Genomic DNA, 19,256 nt, shown 5'->3' with positions numbered 1-19,256 from the left:
ACTTCTAACTTGAATTTATCCAACTAATTAATTTGAAACAAATTAATTAATTATTTCCAAGTAGCTGTTAATACTAAATTGGATTTTAATTCAAAATTTAATTCAAGGACAAATTAAATTGGAATATTCTTGTTGCAACATTTCAACAAAATGAGGGGGGTATTTATAGCCAAGGGTGAAACTAACCCTTGTGGTTGTTCGACTACCCTCATGACCATTCGACTTCCATGACTTTCCAACTTACATGACTCTATGTTCAACAAGTGGGTCTTTTGGACTTCCATGTTACATCACATTGATTGACAACAAGCCCGTAGTGGAGATGTGGGCAACATGACTCATGACTTGACTCGACATGGCTTGACATGACAATGCTGGTATATCTGTGATGTTGTTGGAGTGCATGTCGAGCTAAAGTGCTCCTGAGTGTTGGATGTCTTCATGGTGTATCATAGCTTCACCTCCAAATGGTGAGGTGTGTGGAGTCTTCGATGGTCCTTGGTTTGCTTGATGAAGCCTTAGCATGTTGTTCCTTGCTTTCATGCTGGAAGGCCAGACAGGCTCACTTGTTCGCGAAGGTGCATGTCCGTCGTGTTCGTCCGCTTCACATGCTTCGTTCATTTGTCCATTGGCGAAACTGTCCATCTGCATGTGCTCCCTTCGTTCATCTCATTCGTCATCTTCACATGTTTGTTGGTGTACCTATACCTGCAATCACTCAAGATGAGACGACATCAAATCCAAAGCCTCCTAGTCTACCATGACACATGATCATTCGAATGTAGGTGACTGGGAGAGGCAGCAGGGCTATGATGCGAGATGATGGCTTTGGGAAACTGCTGATGAAAACTGTGCAAGAGTCACTGAGGGATGCAGACAGACAATTTGAGTCGACAGTGACTGTCTGCAAGGTCTGGCTCGGCTAGGAGGCAAAAATTGCGCAAATTTTGTGGGGGACAGTCCAGGCTGTAGGAAGGAAAGGTAGGCATGCTCTATGCATTTTCCAGAATGAACAGTCAGTGGGGGCTAGACAACCAGATTTGTGCAATTTTCCAAAGGAACGGAATGAGATGCATGAAGGGTCAGCAGGTAGGGATTGCACAGTTTTTCTAAGGAACTGCCCGGGAGCCTGACAGCCAGAACTGTGCAATTCCCAAAGGGATCTGCCAGTTGGATGTTGGGGTCACTAGCATCCAGAACTACGCCATTCCCATGGGGAACTTCCAGTTGGCTGCTGGGGTCACTGGCAGTAGAAAATGCGCAATTCCTGGAGGGAAAAAGCAGTATGTTGCTGGGCGTTGTTGGTTGGGAAAACTGCACTAAGGCCAGAAGGTCGGCCTGCTGATCATCTCTGCCCAATTTCTGAGCTGAGTTGACTAATGGGAAGCAGGAGGCCTGCTCATGAGCACTATGCAATTTCTAAGACGAACAGCAGGTCAATTGTCCGGGTGGCCAGCATGAGTGATTCTTGAGTTGCTTGCGGGCAGCGCTACTTGAAGGAACTAGCTTGGTGCTTCTGTGTTGTTCTAGTTGACAGTCGATCAAGTCAAAAGCAGGGTGATGGTTCAGCTATCAGTGAGGATTCTGGTCATCAGAACTTTAGCAAAAATGACTAAGTGTGTGAACAGTAGAAAGATGCATAGGTGATCATACGAAAATACACTCGCATGACTTGACGACGAAACGACCAAACCATCCAGACACACATGTTCAACATGACTGATCGACGGTGCAAGCGACAAGTACGACACTCGTGATTGATTGTTCATGATCGAGACAACACTTGCATGAAAATGAATGTGACTCCGTGTGTGAGTGCGACATATGCTTTCATGGCAAACACAACAAACACATATGAAGCAAAGACTTTGAGCATAACCAAAACACAATCGCAAGCATGACTTAGACATCAACATGAGAGACTTGAGTGTAATAAACAAGCAAGGTGAATGTAAAGACTCACATGAGTTCACGGAGTGAACCCAGGTGTGTGCAGCCATCAAGTGAAACTCTTCAAGGGAGGCTTCAAAATTGGTGCAGGCCAAAATTTTGGAGGGTGGTTGTAGCCGCTACAACACTTGGTGACACGCTGGTAGAACTCCAACTTATCTGTTTCGGTTCATGCTAGAATAGGGCCTTAGTCTTTCGGTGAGTATTGAATCGTTGTGCAAGTTACTTTAGTTTCGCCACTTACCCCATGGACATACATGGTTCACCCTTTGCCAACTCAGTCAAACATAATCAAAAGTTCAGCTTAGATCTCAGTGTTTCGAATCCAGGAAGGGTAGTTTAGCTCACGAGTTGAATATTTTCAAGGTATAAGTTTTCATCTCTGGTGTTGCTTCGCTACCAGCAGGCCTAGACTATACCCCGGTGGAGTCACACAGGAACACACACATTTCTCCACTGCCAGTGAGCCTGGTCAGTACCCCGATGGAGTTGCATGCTTCACCTCTCTGCGCAGGAAGCCTTTCTCTTCTTTTTCCTTTGTATTTTTAAAGAGAACTGTGCATAGGCACTTATTTATTTTTGGGGCAGAATATGGATCCCAAATTATTGAGAGCAGAAGAGGTTGTTCCTTCAGAGAAGCATGTACCTCTGACATAGGTTTGCTCATTTAGATTTTTCCCCTTCTTTGTTGCTACTAATTGGATTAGCTTCAACACACAGAGCAGAAGGCTGAGTACAGGCATGGAGTTTCCCAGTGTGGACACAAGTTCACGGTTGGACCAAAGCTCCCCTTACAGACGGTTCGTACTTTCCTTCGGGACTTCATCGACCGAAGATCGTAACCCAGCACAGAGAAAATGGACACAAGACTGGCCAAATGCTGCAGTGTCACAAGTCTCTTCAAATTTCAGCCACATACTCTATTCAAAAGCTAGAACGTAGTATTTGGTAGCACTTATTTCTGGAAACAAAAATAGTAATATATCAAACAACGAAATGAACGTGAACAAAAATAGTAAGAAGAATAAAACAAAGTGAAAGCAAAGATAATAAGCAAAACAACCCAAATGAAAACAAAAAGTAAAAGGTAGACTATGTACATGGCACGGGCACTCCTGGCCTATTGAAAATAATGCTTGAGATCTTGGTCATTGACAGGAAGGTTGTCAATCCTCCCGTCGAGTGATCACAAACGATACGTGTATGGGCCAAGCTTCTCGTGAACTGTGTACGGGCCAATCCACAGGGACTGGAACTTTGTATGTTTGCCTTTGTCTTCATGGGGCTTATCCCATTTCAGAACTAAGTCATCCACATCGAAGCTAGCTTTCCCTGCAAAATTCTTATCGAACCACCTCTTGATACGGTCTGGTGGAGTGTGAATTTTTCTTTTTCTTTCATCCTTTCTTCCTGGAGCTTATGGAGAGCATCCATCCTATGCCGAACTAGCTGGCAAGGCTTGCCTTGGGATTCCTGGGAAAGCTGAAGAGCAGGCAAGTAGATATTTGGCAGGAGGATAGCTTCTTTACCGTAAACCAGGAAGTACGGTGAGGTGTTCAAAGAGGGCTTAGGTGTTACACGGTCAGCCCATAGTGCATTTGTCAGGGCAGTATGCCAGTTACGCTGCTCAGAGAAAATGGTCTTCTTGATTATACGGATGAGGTTCTTATTTGTAGACTCTGCTAGATCGTTTCCTTGCGGATAGTAATTCGATGAATGCTTTAACACAATATCATTCTGTAATGCAAATTCATAGAGTTTCAAATATGAAAAATAAGTTGCATTATCAAAAACAAGTGATACCGAAACGCTGAAGCGTGAGATGATATTCTGTTGGAGGAAGTTAATGACCTCTTGGTCGTTCACTTGTTTGAGCGGAACTACCTCTATCCACTGCGTAAATTATTCAGTTTTTGTTAGGATATAGCGGTGTTACTTTGACGAATGAGGGAAAATTTCCCTAATAATGTCCAGGCCCCACTGTTGGAATGGTTCAGTCACTGCAACACGGTGTAGTGGGGCTGCTGATCTTCGTGTTCTGTTGGCGCATCGCTGACAGATCAAGAATTTGCAGGCATAGGCATGCACATCCTTGCATAATGTGGGCCAGTAAAAACCGGCTCGCATAGCCTTGTTTGTCGTGGTATTTCCTGCAAAGTGACCCCCAGTGGGTCCGTCTTGTAAATCTTGAAGTACCTTCTCTGGTTCGTGTGCCTCCAGGCACTTGAGAAAAACTCCATTACTGTGCTTTTTGTAAAGCACTATGCATCGAATGATATTGTAAGGCTTTCAGGCACAATTCCCTCTTCTATCTGATAGAAAAGTGAGAGGGTATGGTGCCATGCTCAAGGTACTGGCATACATTTGCGTACCAAGAGGCTTCGTTTTCCGTGGGGTTTGCTCACCTTATTTCGTACATTTCAATCTCCTGGTTCCAATCGGTGAGCTCTTCTTCGTTATCCAGAGTGTGTACTGCTTCAGCTGAAAGTCTACAGAGTCCATGTTCTTTGATTGTGTGTACTGGCTTGATTTCAAGATCATATTCTTGCAAACATTTCATCCAGTTCGCACGTCGTTCTCCCAGCTCTTGTTGTACTAGAAATGTACGACTGCTGGGTGGGGGACAAAGACTATGCAGTGGTTCTTCAGCAAATAGGGCCTGAAGTGTTTCACCGCCTTGTAAACTGCATAAGCCTATTTGTTAATGGCGGTATAGTTAAGCTTTGGTCCCTGCATGGTTGCACTCAAGAAAGATATGGGAAATTCATCAATCGCTTCATCTTTCTAAGTGAGTACCGCAGCTAGTGAATTGTCGGAAGCGAAGGTGTATAGTAGGAAATCTTTCTTGAAATCTGGGTTGTAAAGTGCGGGCGCTTTGGCAATGGATTGCTTAATCTAGGTGAATGCATTCTTTTATTTCTTGCCCCATGTGTACACTACATCTTTCTTAATCATGTTCTACATGGGCTTGACTATTTTCGCATAATCCGAGATGAATTTCCGGAGGAAGTTTATCTTGCCCAAGAAGGACTGCATGACTTTCTTGTTGACTAGGTGAGGAATCCACGTGATATCTTGGCCCTGATCCGGATCCACCTTGATCCCGCTCTTGGTAACAATGTGTCTGAGGAGGTTCCCTTCTAACATGGCGAATAAAATCTTCTTGGGATTCAGGGAAATCCCGTATCTTCGGCATCACTCGAAAAGTTTCTTAAGATGGCGTATGTGGTCTTCTCGTCTCCTTGAGAACATAGTCACATCATCAACGTATACCACCACGCTCTTACCAATGAGTCAACGAAAGGCGATGTCCATGGTGCGCTGAAACGTTGCGCCTGTGTTTACAAGCCCAAATGGCATTCGTCTATACACGAACGTAACCCACTTGGTACGGAAAGTAGTTTTGAGTCTGTCAGGTTCTGCTAACAGGACCTAATTGTATCCTGAAAAACCGTCAAGGAGAGAGAACATATGTGCCCCAGATACTATTTGCAAAATATGGTCCATGAATGGCACAGGGTAGTTGTCTTTGTCTGAGGCGCGGTTAACGTTCCGGAAATCGACACATAAGCGGATTTCCATGGACTTCTTTCGTACAGGCACAAGGTTGGAGACCCAAGTGGAATGACGAACTTTATATATGATCCGTGCATCCAACAATTTAGTAAGCTTTTTTTGTATGAGGGGTTCAAGTGACGGATGTACTTTTATCAGCTTTTGTTGATATGGCTTGACCCCTTCCTTGATTAGGATGATATGTTGGATGATCTGCATGTCATAATTTTTCAGGTCATCATACGTCCAATCGAACACATCTCGGTACTGTTTGAACAAGCGGATGAAGGATTTTCGTTCTTGCTGTGTACAACATGTACCAAGATTAACAAACTTTGGATCATTTTTTGTTCCTAGGTTTATTAGTTCGTGCCTCATGGTGGAACTATGGGTCTTGTTGTTCCTTGGCCCTTGGAACCGCTCTTGCAAGTCATATAGCTTTTCCAGTGATACCACACCTTTTGTGATAATGTGGCCTTTCATGCCATCAGCTCCTGCTTGCAGAGAGCGCTCGTGCTCGTCGTCGTCTATTGTTGCATCTTTGAAAACGTCAGTGTTGGCCATAAAATGGAGTATCTATTGATCATCATTAAACATGCATAAGTTATTTATGTTGTCCAGGATAGACGATTTGTACAAAATTTAAATAGTGAATCTATCCCTAATCGGTGACATTCTTGACGCTGCATTTGCTAGTGCATTCGCAGTTGCATTACGCGTATGTGGCACAACAATGATATTAAATGCTTGGAAATTTGAGATTAGTCGCCATACCTCTTCTTGGTAGTTTTTTAGATGTAGTGATAAACAGTGAATGGTGTCACGTACCTGTCGTACCACTATCTCTGAATCACCTACCACTTTAAGCATGACCACTTTGAGGTTGATGGCCTTCTGCAAGCCCAACACGAGTGCTTCATATTCTGCTACATTGTTCGTGCACTCAAACTCCAAGCGGCTTGACACCAGATGCTTCCTGTTGCAAGGGTCGATCAGAACACACCACGGCTCCTGAGTCGTCTTGTGTTTTTGATCCGTCGAAGTACAAAGTCCACAACCCATCTATACGCGGACCACTTGATGTGGTAGTATTGTTGCTACTATTGTCATTGCTACTACCGCTACTATTGGTACAATGTGTTGTACAAGTTTCATTACCATCAATTGGGCAAGGAAGGGGTCCCAACTGTGTGTCTGGTGGGGTTGGAGCTAGCCGTGCAAGATAACACTCCAATTTTGTCTCAAGGAGGCAGTTGTCGAACATGAGTTCTATGAGAGCCAACGGTTCATTCTCACCATTGATGGGAGTGACATTATGCTTCATGTACCTCTCGGATTCTACCTGGATTTGGTTGCACTTTCCCTTGTACGGAAGCCACATGTGAGACCAATCTATAGCGAAATATCCATCTAGCTTGCTAGACCATTCTCTGCTGAGTAATAGACCATATGCTTCTGGTATGTCCACAACAACTATGTTGATGCATTGGTGGACTCGACTGTCATGGGATAGTCAGATGTTCACGTCTCATAGTTCACCAATGGCTGGTATCGATCTTCGATCAAGTTGGATGATTCGCACAGATGTCTCCCTCCATTGTGCATTGATCTTCTTAGCAATGGAGAGCGGCATGACGTTGGCTACCGCACCAAAGTCAACCAAGCAGTTGTGAACAATGTAGTTAAAAACTTGAAATGAAAGTAGGAATGGAGGGAAACCTAAGTTTTCTTCTTCCATCTGGAGCGTATTAAGCAGTGTGGAAAGTAATCCAGGAGGTGTGTTTGCTTCTTAGCTGGTAGAGGTTGCACTGTCTGCTGTTGCCTATCCCAAAGCGCGCAGCTAGATATCTCACTGACTCTGGATCTTAGCCAACTCGAACAAACTGATGTTCGCTCGAGTTTTCTTCATGTCATCAACAATGTTGTAGTCCAAAGTTGGTTGACTCACCGAGGTGTCTGGGGTGGAACGGATGTTCGTGTTGTTCAGCAGAGTGTTTCACAACTTGCTGCTCATGGATGTACTCTTATCCATCATTATCTTCCCGGACTTGCTTTGTGTTTGTTTCTTTGAGGGAGTCGGTGGATCGGTCTTCCTTATCAGCAGTTTGACCTTTTCTTGCATCTCCCTAAGTGTGGGGGAAGCCCCTTTAATTCTAATACTGTAATGGTCAGTTTGCTTCTAGGGCTGCTTCTCGGTGTTCGTCTTTGCCATTGTTTGGGAGCACTTATACGTGTTCACCGCATGCTCAGAGCTTGATGGCTCATCAGGTGAAACCTCTTCATCATTGTACATGTATTCCTATTTCTCCTGCATATTTCTTCCCGCCTCGAGTGTACGACTGTAAAAAGTATTTGTGACTTGCTTCCAGCCCAGACAAGAGTTCTCAGGATGATGTTCTTCGTGGAAAGAACAAAATTTCGGATCTACACATTGTTCGAGCTGGAACACAGGATTTTGTGCAGTTTTTGGAACGAACTGGCTACTGCTTGATGCGCTGCTTGCCTGTCTCTACCTAGGCGGGTGACTGCTTGCAAATGTGTCTGATCTACATTGTTTGAGTTCAGACATTTCAGTGGACAAGCTCTTGACAAGACGAGTGAGGGTCTCAATGTCGGTTGCTTCCTTGTCTCTACCCTTGCTTGCCGTTTCTTGGGACTGCCTGCTCACATCCTTGGAGTCCTTTATTGATTGATCATCCTTGATGACTCCAACTGCACGCAGGTCTTTCTCAACAATGATAGCCTCTTCATAGTTTTCCAATAGTGTTGGTCTCGTAGCTCGCTTGACGAATTGTACAATGCTGGTTGGCAGTGCACTGGTAATGGAGTCATGAGGCTTAGTGTCTGCTGGGAACCTGTTCAGTATACACGTAAACCTCTAATTAAAATATTTCACTTTTTATTTTCCCTTCATCTTGAGGCTTCCCAACTCTTTGAGTATCATGGTTGGGGTCTTGTCATCAACAAAGTTCTCAAGGAACAGACGTTTGAAAGAACCCGAGTTCTGTATGGAGTTAGGTAGAAGGATGTGATACCAAGAAGTTGCCCGACCGTCCAAGGTACATGGAAACAATATACATGCTACATCGTCATAACGTACCTCAAGGGTCTGTCGATGTAGGTAGAAGTTGTCTAAGTGGTCTTCTGCCTTCATCGCACTGTCAGGGTTAAACTTGATGCTCATTCTCTCCACTCGCTTCGGCATCTTGTGCAGAACAGTCGGGAAAGCCAATGGTCCATGATTCATCCATTCAAGATTTGGGTCAGCCACCTCTTCGTCTTCTTCGTACTCTTCCTCTCCTTCGGAGTCTGATGTGTCTGACTCTGAGTCTGGTTGTCCGTCTCTGCCTCCACCTCCTTCCCCTCCACCTCCTACACCAAATTCTGATCCCGAGATCACAAGAGTGCCTTGTTCACTTTACTAAAGGATGGGAAATTTCTTTTCGTCTTTGATAGCTTCTCCTAGACCTTCAAGTGTGGTAAGGGTTGCTTCTTCCACTGATGATACAACAACACGTGGGGAGTGGCCTTTGGCTTCCTCGTTGCGCATGGAAGATGTTGTCTATCTAGGATCAGTCTGACTACTTTCACGAACTGGCGAGTGATGGGACGAATGGAGTGAAGGTGTTGATCTGAAGTCTCGTGCTCAACACTAGGAGGTGAGGAGTAACCAACCGCTGAGTCGCGTGTAGGTGAGAGAGAGTGTGATTTAGTGCCTTGACCAGATGTTTTTTGAATGAGTGTGAGGGGAATTTCAGCCATGTACAACTGGTTTCCCTCCTTCTAGTACCAGAAATGTTGACGGTGTTGGACCCGCTAACATTCAAGGGATCACCCCAGTATGAAGTCCCAACTAGACCTCACACCGTTTGGTGTGGGAATCCCATCCGGTATGATGGCCCGATTGCCATTGTCTTAAGGATTTTCCTCAACTCTTGCTTGTCAGCACATGAGAGTGGTTCGCTTTGTCTTTGAGAGTGAGGTTTGTGTTCCTGGTGAGTGTACGTGTACTTGTGTCAATGGTTCTTTCACTGTGAGGGGAAAAAGGTGAAGGTGAGTTGCAGGTTGAAAGGGATCAGTCCCAACTTAGCTAGGAACACACAACACAAAGGACATACACAACTTCCGACGGAGCAGTCCACTCAGATGCGGCAGTCACAACATACAAGGTAAGATAACATGTACAGCACTCACAAATCAGTCTGAGACGAGTGCAATCGTTGTTATAGAAAGGTTCATGCGAAAGGTACGTTTGAGGTCCGGTAGAGCAGTCGACACAGACGGGACAGCATTAACAACATATACAACACATTTCCATTATTATGCATTACGACAAATGAATCAGTTCAGATGTAGAACACATGGTTAAAGCAACATGCATTACAAGTGCTAAAGATCAGTCTTACAAAAAATACAATACATGTGTGAAAACGTGTCGCCCTGTTGACAGGCTTCTGAATTAAGTGAAAGTTCCAAGACACATCATTACACCATACATCACTAACCCTATCAGCAGGGCGTTGGAGCCACTACTTACTCCTCAAAGAAAAGATTACAGACTCTCTTGGCTATGTGGGAGGAGTTGAGGTGAAAATCCCTTTCATGTACAAATAAGGGGGGTATTTATAACCAAGGGTGAAACTGAACCTTGTGGTTGTTTGACTACCCTCATGATCGTTCGACTTCCATGACTTTCCGACTTACATGACTCTATGTTCAATAAGTGGGTCTCTTGAACTTCCACGTTACATCACATTGATTGAAAACAAGCCCATAGTGGAGATGTGGGCAACATGACTCGTGACTTGACTCGACATGGCTTGACATGACAATGTTGGTACATTCGTGTTGCTGTTGGAGTGCATGTCAAGCTAGAGTGTTGCTGAGTGATGGATGTTTTCATGGTGTATCATAGCTTCACCTCAACATGGCGAAGTGCGCAGAGTCTTCAATGGCCCTTGGTTCGCTTGATGAAGCCTTAGCATGTTGTTCTTTGCTTTCATGTTGGAAGGCTTGACAGGCTCACTTGTTTGTGAAGGTGCATGTTCGTCGTGTTCGTCCGCTTCGCATGCTTCGTTCGTTCGTCCGTTGGTGAACCTGTCCATCTGCATGTGCTCCCTTCGTTCATCTCATTCGTCATCTTGACATGTTTGTTGGTGTACTTGTACCTGCAGTCACTCATGACAAGACGACATAAAATCCAAAACCTCCTAGTCTACCATGACACATGATCATTCAAATGCAGGTGACTGGGAGAGGCAGCAGGGTTGTGATGCGGGATGATGGCTTCGGGCAACTGCTGATGAAAATTACGCAAGAGTCACTAAGGGATGCAGACAGACAATTTGAGTCAACATTGACTGTCTAGAAGGTCTGTCTCAGCTGGGAGGCAAAATTGCACTAATTTTGGGAGGGACATTCTGAGTTGCAGGAGTGCAAGGTAGGCATGCTCTGTGCATTTTCCAAAATGAACAGTCAACAAGGGTTGGACAGCCAAATTTGTGCAATTTTCCAGAGGAATGGGTCGGGCTGCATGAAGGGTCAACAGGCAGGGATTGCGCAGTTTTTCTAGGGAACTGCCCGAGAGACTAAAAACTAGAACTGCGCAATTCCCAAAGGGAACTGCCAGTTGGCTTCTGGGCCACTGGTAGCTAGAACTACGCAATTCCCATGGAATTGCCAGTTGGCTGTTGAGGCCACTGGAAGCAGAAACTAAGCAATTCCTGGAGGGAACAGGCAGTCTGCTGCTAGGAGCTGCTGACTGGGAAAATTGCACTTAGGCTGGAAGGTCGGCCTGCTGATCATCTCTGCGCAAATTTTTGAGCTGAGCTGACTGATGGGCAGCGGGAGGCCTGCTCATGAGCACTGCGTAATTTCAGAGATGAACAGCAAGTCGACTATCCGGGTGGCCAGCATGAGTGCTTCTTGAGTTACTTGCGGGCAGTGCTGCTTGAAGGAACTAGCTTGGTGCTTCTGCGTTGTTCTGGTTGATAGTTGATCAAGTCGAAAGTAGGGTGATGGTCTGGATGTCAATGAGGAGTCTGGTCGTCAGAACTTTAACAAAAATGACTAAGTGTGTGAACAGTAGAAATATGCATAGGTGATCATACGAACACACACTCGCATGACTTGACGACGAAACGACCGAACCATCCAGACACACATGTTCAACATGACTAACCGATGGTGCAAGCGACAAGTGCGACACTCATGATTGATCGTTCATGATCGAGACGACGCTTGTGCGACAGTGAATGTGACTTCATGTGTGAGTGCGACAGATGCTTTCATGGCAAACACAACAAACACATATGAAGCAAAGACTTTGAGCATAACCAGAACACGGTCGCAAGCATGACTTAGACATCAACATGCAGAGACTTGAGTGCAATAAACAAGCAAGGCGAATGTAAAGACTCACACGAGCTCATGGAGTGAACCCGGGTGTGTGCAGTCATCAAGTGAAACTTTTCAAGGGAGGCTCCAAAATTGGTGCAGGGCAAAATTTTGGAGGATGGTTGTAGCCGCTACAACACAATCCCATCAATTAGATTTTCACTTACCCCTTCATGTTTACATACTTCTAGTACTTTGATTTTTTAGAATGCCTTCGGTCTACATTTCGCTAGAAATCGTGTTTTATCTACATTCAATGCTTATTTGTAAAGGTTGATTACCATATTTTTTTATTAATTATTCTTCAATTGTGGATATTGCTTGGAAAATGAAACTTCTCTTGTATCAAGAAACATATTTTGCATCCCTCTTTTCTTGCTCTAGTTTGGATTTCCCTCCAATCCCTCTCATTCATGTGAAACTACATTGGCACGTCAATCCTACAATAATTATTTGTCAGCCCTGCTTGTGAATAATCATTCTTAATTCAACCTTCTATATATAATAGCCTTCATAATCATAAATCCATGCTCAAACTACAACGTTCATGAGATAAAGGAAGACCATTACCTTGGTAGCCTTGATAATTAGTTAAATAAATAAAAGAGACATGCACTTTGTTTCCCTCCCACAAATTCACAATGTCATGATAGAAAAATTCATTCACTTGTGGCAAGAGAAACAATGTGTGATTCATCAATTATGATTTCCTGCCAATTATTAATGCTAATTTTTAATCATTCTCATTAGGAGCTAATAATGAAGGTGTTGAAAATAGCAACAAGAAATATTAAAAATAACATCTAGAAATTCTAATTTAATTTATCCTTGAATTAAATTGGGAATTAAATTATAATTCTTTTCTCATAGCAACTTGTAATAGTTAACTAAGTTAAGTTGACTTATTTAGCTTAGGAAATTCGAGTTGAAAATTTATCTAGAGTCGTGTAGAGTGATCCCTAAATTTTAGGGGCCCAGGTTGAGTTTTTTTGAGTTGTAATTAGATAACTCAGTCTAACTGAGTTATAGTCAGTTAAACTAGTTCTAATTGTTGGAAGAACTAGTAGAGGTCTAGTAGTGGAGTAGTGCATCACTAGTACCACACTAGTTAACTGAATATTCACTCGTAAATAACTCATGCATGTCAGTTCAGAGGAAGACCCAATTGAGATTAGAGTGCAGGGATAGTTTACTACCAGTTGTATAATTTTCCGAGTTGTACAGATGGTGCATGCAATCAGTTGAGGACCTAAGTTTGGATTGCGTAGTTATGGATGAGGAATTTCCACATTAAATAGAGGCTAATGCCTATAGAAATTGTGCAAGGAAGTAGGTGCTTGGAAGGCAGTAGAATGGGCTAAGTGTTGGCTTGAGCTAGCTTGTGAGCAGAGAGTTAGATCATACTTGTGCAAGGATTGTTCTAGTGTGAACAAGCATTGTATTTTCCTCCTAGGTCTTCTGGTTAATGCAATATAGATAGTCGGCGTTTTGAGCAGTTGCTTTCCCCAAAGAAATATTGTGTTATGAGTGATTGATATTCTTCATCTTTCTGATTATTGTTTTCATCGATCATTATTGGTTTCCGTTGTAAAGAGTAGAGTAGCTTCTTGGCTTGTGTTTTAGTATATTACATGGGTTGTTGAATCTACAATAAAAATATACATGGTATCAGAGCTGAAGATAGTATAGAAGAGGAGATTTCGATTTTGTTGTGCAGGTGAAATTCGAATTTGTAGTTCATACTTCAGAGTCATCAAATGGCTTTCTATGGTTTGAGACTTGAGTATGTCTTGGATGGCAGCTCGAATTACATAGCCTGGAAGGAGAGATGGAGGCAGCACTGGAAGACAATGGCCTCAAGGAATTCATTGATCAAGACATTCCTAAACCTCTAGCATCGGATGCTAAAGATCTGGCTAAATGGAGAAAGTGCGTGGCAAAGGCGAGGCAGATTATCCTAAAGGGAGTTCGAGACCACGTTGTCTCGAATCTCCATGGCAAGGAAACTCCATATCAAAAATATGTGGAAGGCATTAACGGACCTGTTTCAAAATAGCAGTGACTATAAGAAGTTGACACTGAAGGACAAACTCAGAAAGATCAAGATGGAGAAGGGTGACTCAATTTTGAATTATTTGACCAAGTTCACTCATTATCGTGATGAGCTTGGAAGTGTCGAGATTACTATTTTCGAGGACAATATGATGAGCCTAGCTCTTCTAGGACTTCTCAAGGGTTGGCACAATTATCAAGACTCTGTCAATGGGAGGGAGAAGCAACCAAATTGGGAACGGATGTGGTCGGATTTGGTACAAGAAGAGTTTCGACGGAACACCAGAGATGGGACCTCTTCCAAAGAAGTGGAAGATGACTTTGCATTAGTCAACAAAGGAAAGAAATCCAAGGGAAAGAAGTCCCAAGGCGAGGCAGGCGGAAAGAAGATGGACTTGTCGAAATTCAAGTGTTTTCACTATCACGAGCACGGGCACTATGCCACGAATTTCCCACATAAGAAAGCAAGCAAGAAGGAGCCTGCAATAGCTGCAGCAGGTGAAGCTCTAGCTTCACAATTCAAACTTGATTTCACACTGTAATGGGAGGCATATGGTATCTTGACAACGATGCTTCGTTCCATATGACTGGGAATAGAGATCTCTTTAGTGATTTTGAGGAGAAAGACCTCAAGCAGAACATAGAGTTTGGAGATGACGTGAGGTATAACGCTACCAGGATCGGTACAGTTACCTTTCAGAGGGATTCTAGCTCCCCTCTTAGAATCACAGATGTGATGTATGTTCCAGGAATAAAAAAGAATCTTGTTTCTGTCGCGGTATTGGAAGACGTAGCTATGATGTGATTTTTAGTAAGGGAAAGGTTTTCCTTAGACACATCACCATGGGACAAGTGAAACAGATCAGTATATGAGTCAAGAACCCATATGCTCTTGAGGTACAAGATGTATGCAAAGCCTTGAGGAGTAAGGAAAAAGTTAGAGACTTGGTGGTTGAGAGGGAGAGTGAATTACCTCTCAACGTGTAGCCCCAGAAGAAGCCTCAGAAGAAGTCTCACACAATTGTGGATCAGCCACAATTGGAGAAGCAGAGAGGAGACCAAGTGGGGAGATCCACTCAAGAAGAGAAGAAGTAGTCTCAGAAAGTTCTGGAGAAACCACAATTAGAGAAGCAGAGAGGAGACTGAGTGGAGGCTTCCACTCAAGCAGACACCTCCAGTAGGGGAAAATTTTGTTCCAAGTGGGGTAGAGGGAGCACATGCAACCATACCTCCAAGTGAGAGGTGGGGCGATGTGAAGTGATAGTCCCAAGAGGGCATAAATTGGGCAGGATCCATTGAGAGGTTTTGTCTTATGGATCATACCTTGCTACGAGAACCCACAGTACACAATAGCAGGTTGGATCAGTGGCAATTGATGCAGTCAGATATCAGAGTGACAGAGGTAGAGGCTAGCAGCAGCCAGACACTGGAGAGAGCAAAGGAGAGTTAACAACAATGCAGATAGGCAGAGTCAATAGAAGCGCAGAGTTTTCAGTTGACAGAGGCAAAGCTAGTAGCAGTCACAAATTTTGGTGACAAATACATCATACTGATTTAGGTTGGATTCTTTTTTAGTTTCAGAAGTTGTTGTAGCAACAACACTAGAGGGAAGTGTCGCATGTAGAACATTCCAAAGGTTCAAGATCAAGATTGGGATAGATTTGAATTCTTTTCTTGCTGAGAGAGAGTGTTGAAAATAGAAACAAAAAATGTTAAAAATAGCATCTAGAAATTCTAATTTAATTTGTCCTTTAATTAAATTTAGAATTAAATTGTAATTATATTCTCACAGCAAGTTGTAATAGTTAACTAAGTTAAGTTGACTTAGTTAGCTTAGGAAATTCGAGTTGGAAGTCTATCTAGAGTCATGTAGAGTGATCCCTAAATTTTAGGGGCCCGGGTTGAGTTCTTTTGATTTGTAATTAGATAACTCAGTCTAACTGAGTTATAGTCAGTTAAACTAGTTCTAAATGTTGGAGGAACTAGTAGTGGAGTAGTGCACCAATGCATCACCAGTGCCACTCTATTAACTGAAGATTCACTCATAAATTACTCATGCATGTTAGTTTAGAGGAAGACGAAGTTGAGATTAGAGTGCAAAGACAGTGTACTATCAGTTGTATAATTTTCTGAGTTGCACATATGGTGCATAAATCAGTTGAAAAGCTAAGTTTGGATTGCGCAGTTATGGATGAGGAATTTCCACATTAAATAGAGGCTAATTCCTCTAGGAATTGCACAAGGAAGTATGGGCTTGGAAGGCAGCATAATAGGCTAAGTGTTGGCTTGAGCTAGCTTGTGAGCAGAGAGTTAGATCATACTTGTGTAGGGATTGTTCTAGTGTGAACAAGCATTGTATTTTCTTCTCAGATCTTCTGGTTAATGCAATATAGATAGTCAGGGTTTGGAGTAGTTGCTTTCCCCATAGAAATATTGTGTTATGTGCGATTGATATTATTCATCTTTCTTATTATTGTTTTCTTTGATCATTATTGGTTTCCCCTGTAAAGAGTAGAGTAGATTCTTGTCTTGTGTTTTAGTATATCACATGAGTTGTTGAATCTATAGTAAAAATCTACACACGGAAACTATGGAACATAAGGAATATAATCAATGGACATAAGGGTAAAGGATGATGAAGAATGTGGTTTCAAACTCAATTTTGATTTCCAAGCATTATCCAATGATTTTGGAATCTTCCTAATGTCCCTTTAAAAACATGTATTTTAATTAGAATTCATGCCAATTTCAATTAAAACATGGTAGCTGAGTATGCCTTGTGATCAATCAATTTGCATGTAAATGGGCATGAGGAATAATATTTCATGCTTAGATTCTACCCTCTTATCACCCAATGGTTTTTATCAACTTTGAATAACTCTCATACATAAGACACTCAATAAAACACAATCAATAAATAAAAATTAATGCATAAAATGCAAAACATTGTGATAGCAAGAAAGAATAGTGTTAAGCATGCCAAGTCATGTCTAAGCCTAAGCATCAACAAGCTAATGTCTATAGGAAAAAATTTGGCATCCAAGCTCATCCAAGAAGAAAATGTTGCACCAATTGTCTCAAAAGGTAACATGCATGCTCATTTGATATATCATTGTAGCTCCTCTATTGATGTGTTTTTCTCTTAAATGCATTTTTTTCCATACATATCTCTTGTCAATTCTTTTCTAAAATAAAATGCACCACCTACTAGTTTTATTTGTTTTTGTAACTACCAAAGTGTTGTGTTTAGCATTTTCTATGTTTTTGAATTGTTATGGGGTCCATAGAGCCCAATGGGAAAAATGTAGCATTTCCCCCTTTAAATGTTGTTGTAGTTTCCTCGATGTTTTTTCTTTAGTATTTGATACATTTTTGGTTTGTTGTGGGGTCCAAAGAATCCCACAATAGAAAACATATCACTTGTTGAAGTTCATCATTGCAACTCCCCTACTAGTGCATTTTGACTCTTTTATGAATTCTTTAACTTGTTATGGGGTCCAGCCAAACCCATAATGGAAAATTGCGTCATTGACCATCTTGCTTCACTACTTCCACTATCCCAATGTTGCATTTTGTCACTCACTAAAATACCTAACAAAGATAAAATACAAGATTTGTTGTCATTTTTCACCACTACAACTCCTTCACCTATCATGTTTTGACCTATGGTGCATTTTTTCCACCTACCATAGGGCCTAACTAACCTTCCAAGAGAGAGAAAGAAAAAATCTTCTTTGTTTTGTTTCTTCAACTACCACATTGTTGAAGAATACATGTAAAAATACATAAATGAGGAATTTATTCCCTTTGATTTGCAAATGACTAGGAAACATATGAGCATTATAGGTTTGCTTTCCCTCTTGCTTCATGCAAATCAATCAAAGAAGCAATTTTATTTTAAAATGAAAATAATTTGTTTATAATTGATTTTAAACATTGCATTCAATGGTTTAAGCTAAGATAGTGTGAAAACCCTATGAGTATTTATCTATGTAATGTGAAACTACTCTTGCAATAAAACTTTAATCTAGCTAAAAGAGAGATTTAAGAAGCAATGCATGAAGACATTGTTCAGAATTTAAGCTTTCTTAGAGAAGCATTCAAACATAAGTTATAAGTTGTTGCAATGACATAAATTTGAAACCCTCTTACTCCAAACAATCCCATCTCTTCCCCTTGTAAAGCCTAAACATTGACTCAAAATTTCCTTGTTTTGAAGTAGTGGAAATTCAATTAAGCATGTTTGTAAAGATGTACATTATAGCATCCCACAAGAATGATATCATGGAAGTATGCTTTCATGAAGCATGTGAATCTAGTTGTCAACTTGGTCTAATATGGATGGCCAGAAGGAGAAATAGTTATCCCCTCCACTTGGGTTCAAATCCCACTTATGAGACATTTACTCTTCATGAGTCAATTGTTGATTGGACTCTTCTTGAGTTGATTTTTCATAAGTGTTGTCAAAGTACCAATAATCTCTCACTTAAAGACTTGAAGGTAAGACCAATTATATTCCAAGGAAAAAATGAGACTCTAGGCATTAGTGAGTATATACTTGGAATTCGACATGCATGAAATACATGAGCTTCACACAAATTGTTAAGTCATACTATATTTTGGCACAAAGTGAATACACATATCAAATCTTCATAATCAAATAGCCTAGGGAGATTCTAATAAAACCCTAAACCCTAGATATTAATGCTTAGAGTGTCTCTAAGTTCAATGTAAATTTCAAGAGTGGGTTAAATTTAATCTTCATAACAATTTTCCATTTTCTTAAATTCAACATTTCAAAAGTAATTTCACTTAGGCTGAAATTTAGTGAATGGTCTATCTGTTCCTAAAATTTCTCATTAGGTTGTTTATTATGAAGAAACAAATTGTAATTTTAGTCTCTATTCACATGATACATGGTTAAATATTTAAATGTGGGAAGGGATATTTGTTATATGGGTTTCATCCATTCAAAATGTAATAAATACATGCCCATATTAAAAAGTGTTTCTTTAACATAAATAAACATATATTGTTATATACATTTATATTTGTATAAATAGTAATGAATTTATTAATTGGAATTTAATATATAGATGAAAAGAAAATTAATATTTGTATACTACCTATTATTTATAAAATGGAAATGAATATATATATGAAACAAAATTAACTACTATATTAAATATATTTGTACAACACCTTAATCTATTCTTTCACTGAGAATTCAATATTATATAAAAATCTTTTGTCAAAGATTGATCCAGGTGGATATTGGTGGCCACCTGCCAAATCCACTTGGA

The sequence above is a fragment of the Pinus tabuliformis genome, chromosome 1_2 (assembly GCF_031772625.1).
Source record: "Pinus tabuliformis cultivar Carrire ecotype Pingquan chromosome 1_2, CPIR1, whole genome shotgun sequence".
Lineage (NCBI taxonomy): Eukaryota > Viridiplantae > Streptophyta > Pinopsida > Pinales > Pinaceae > Pinus > Pinus tabuliformis.
This window is presented reverse-complemented; position numbering follows the sequence as displayed.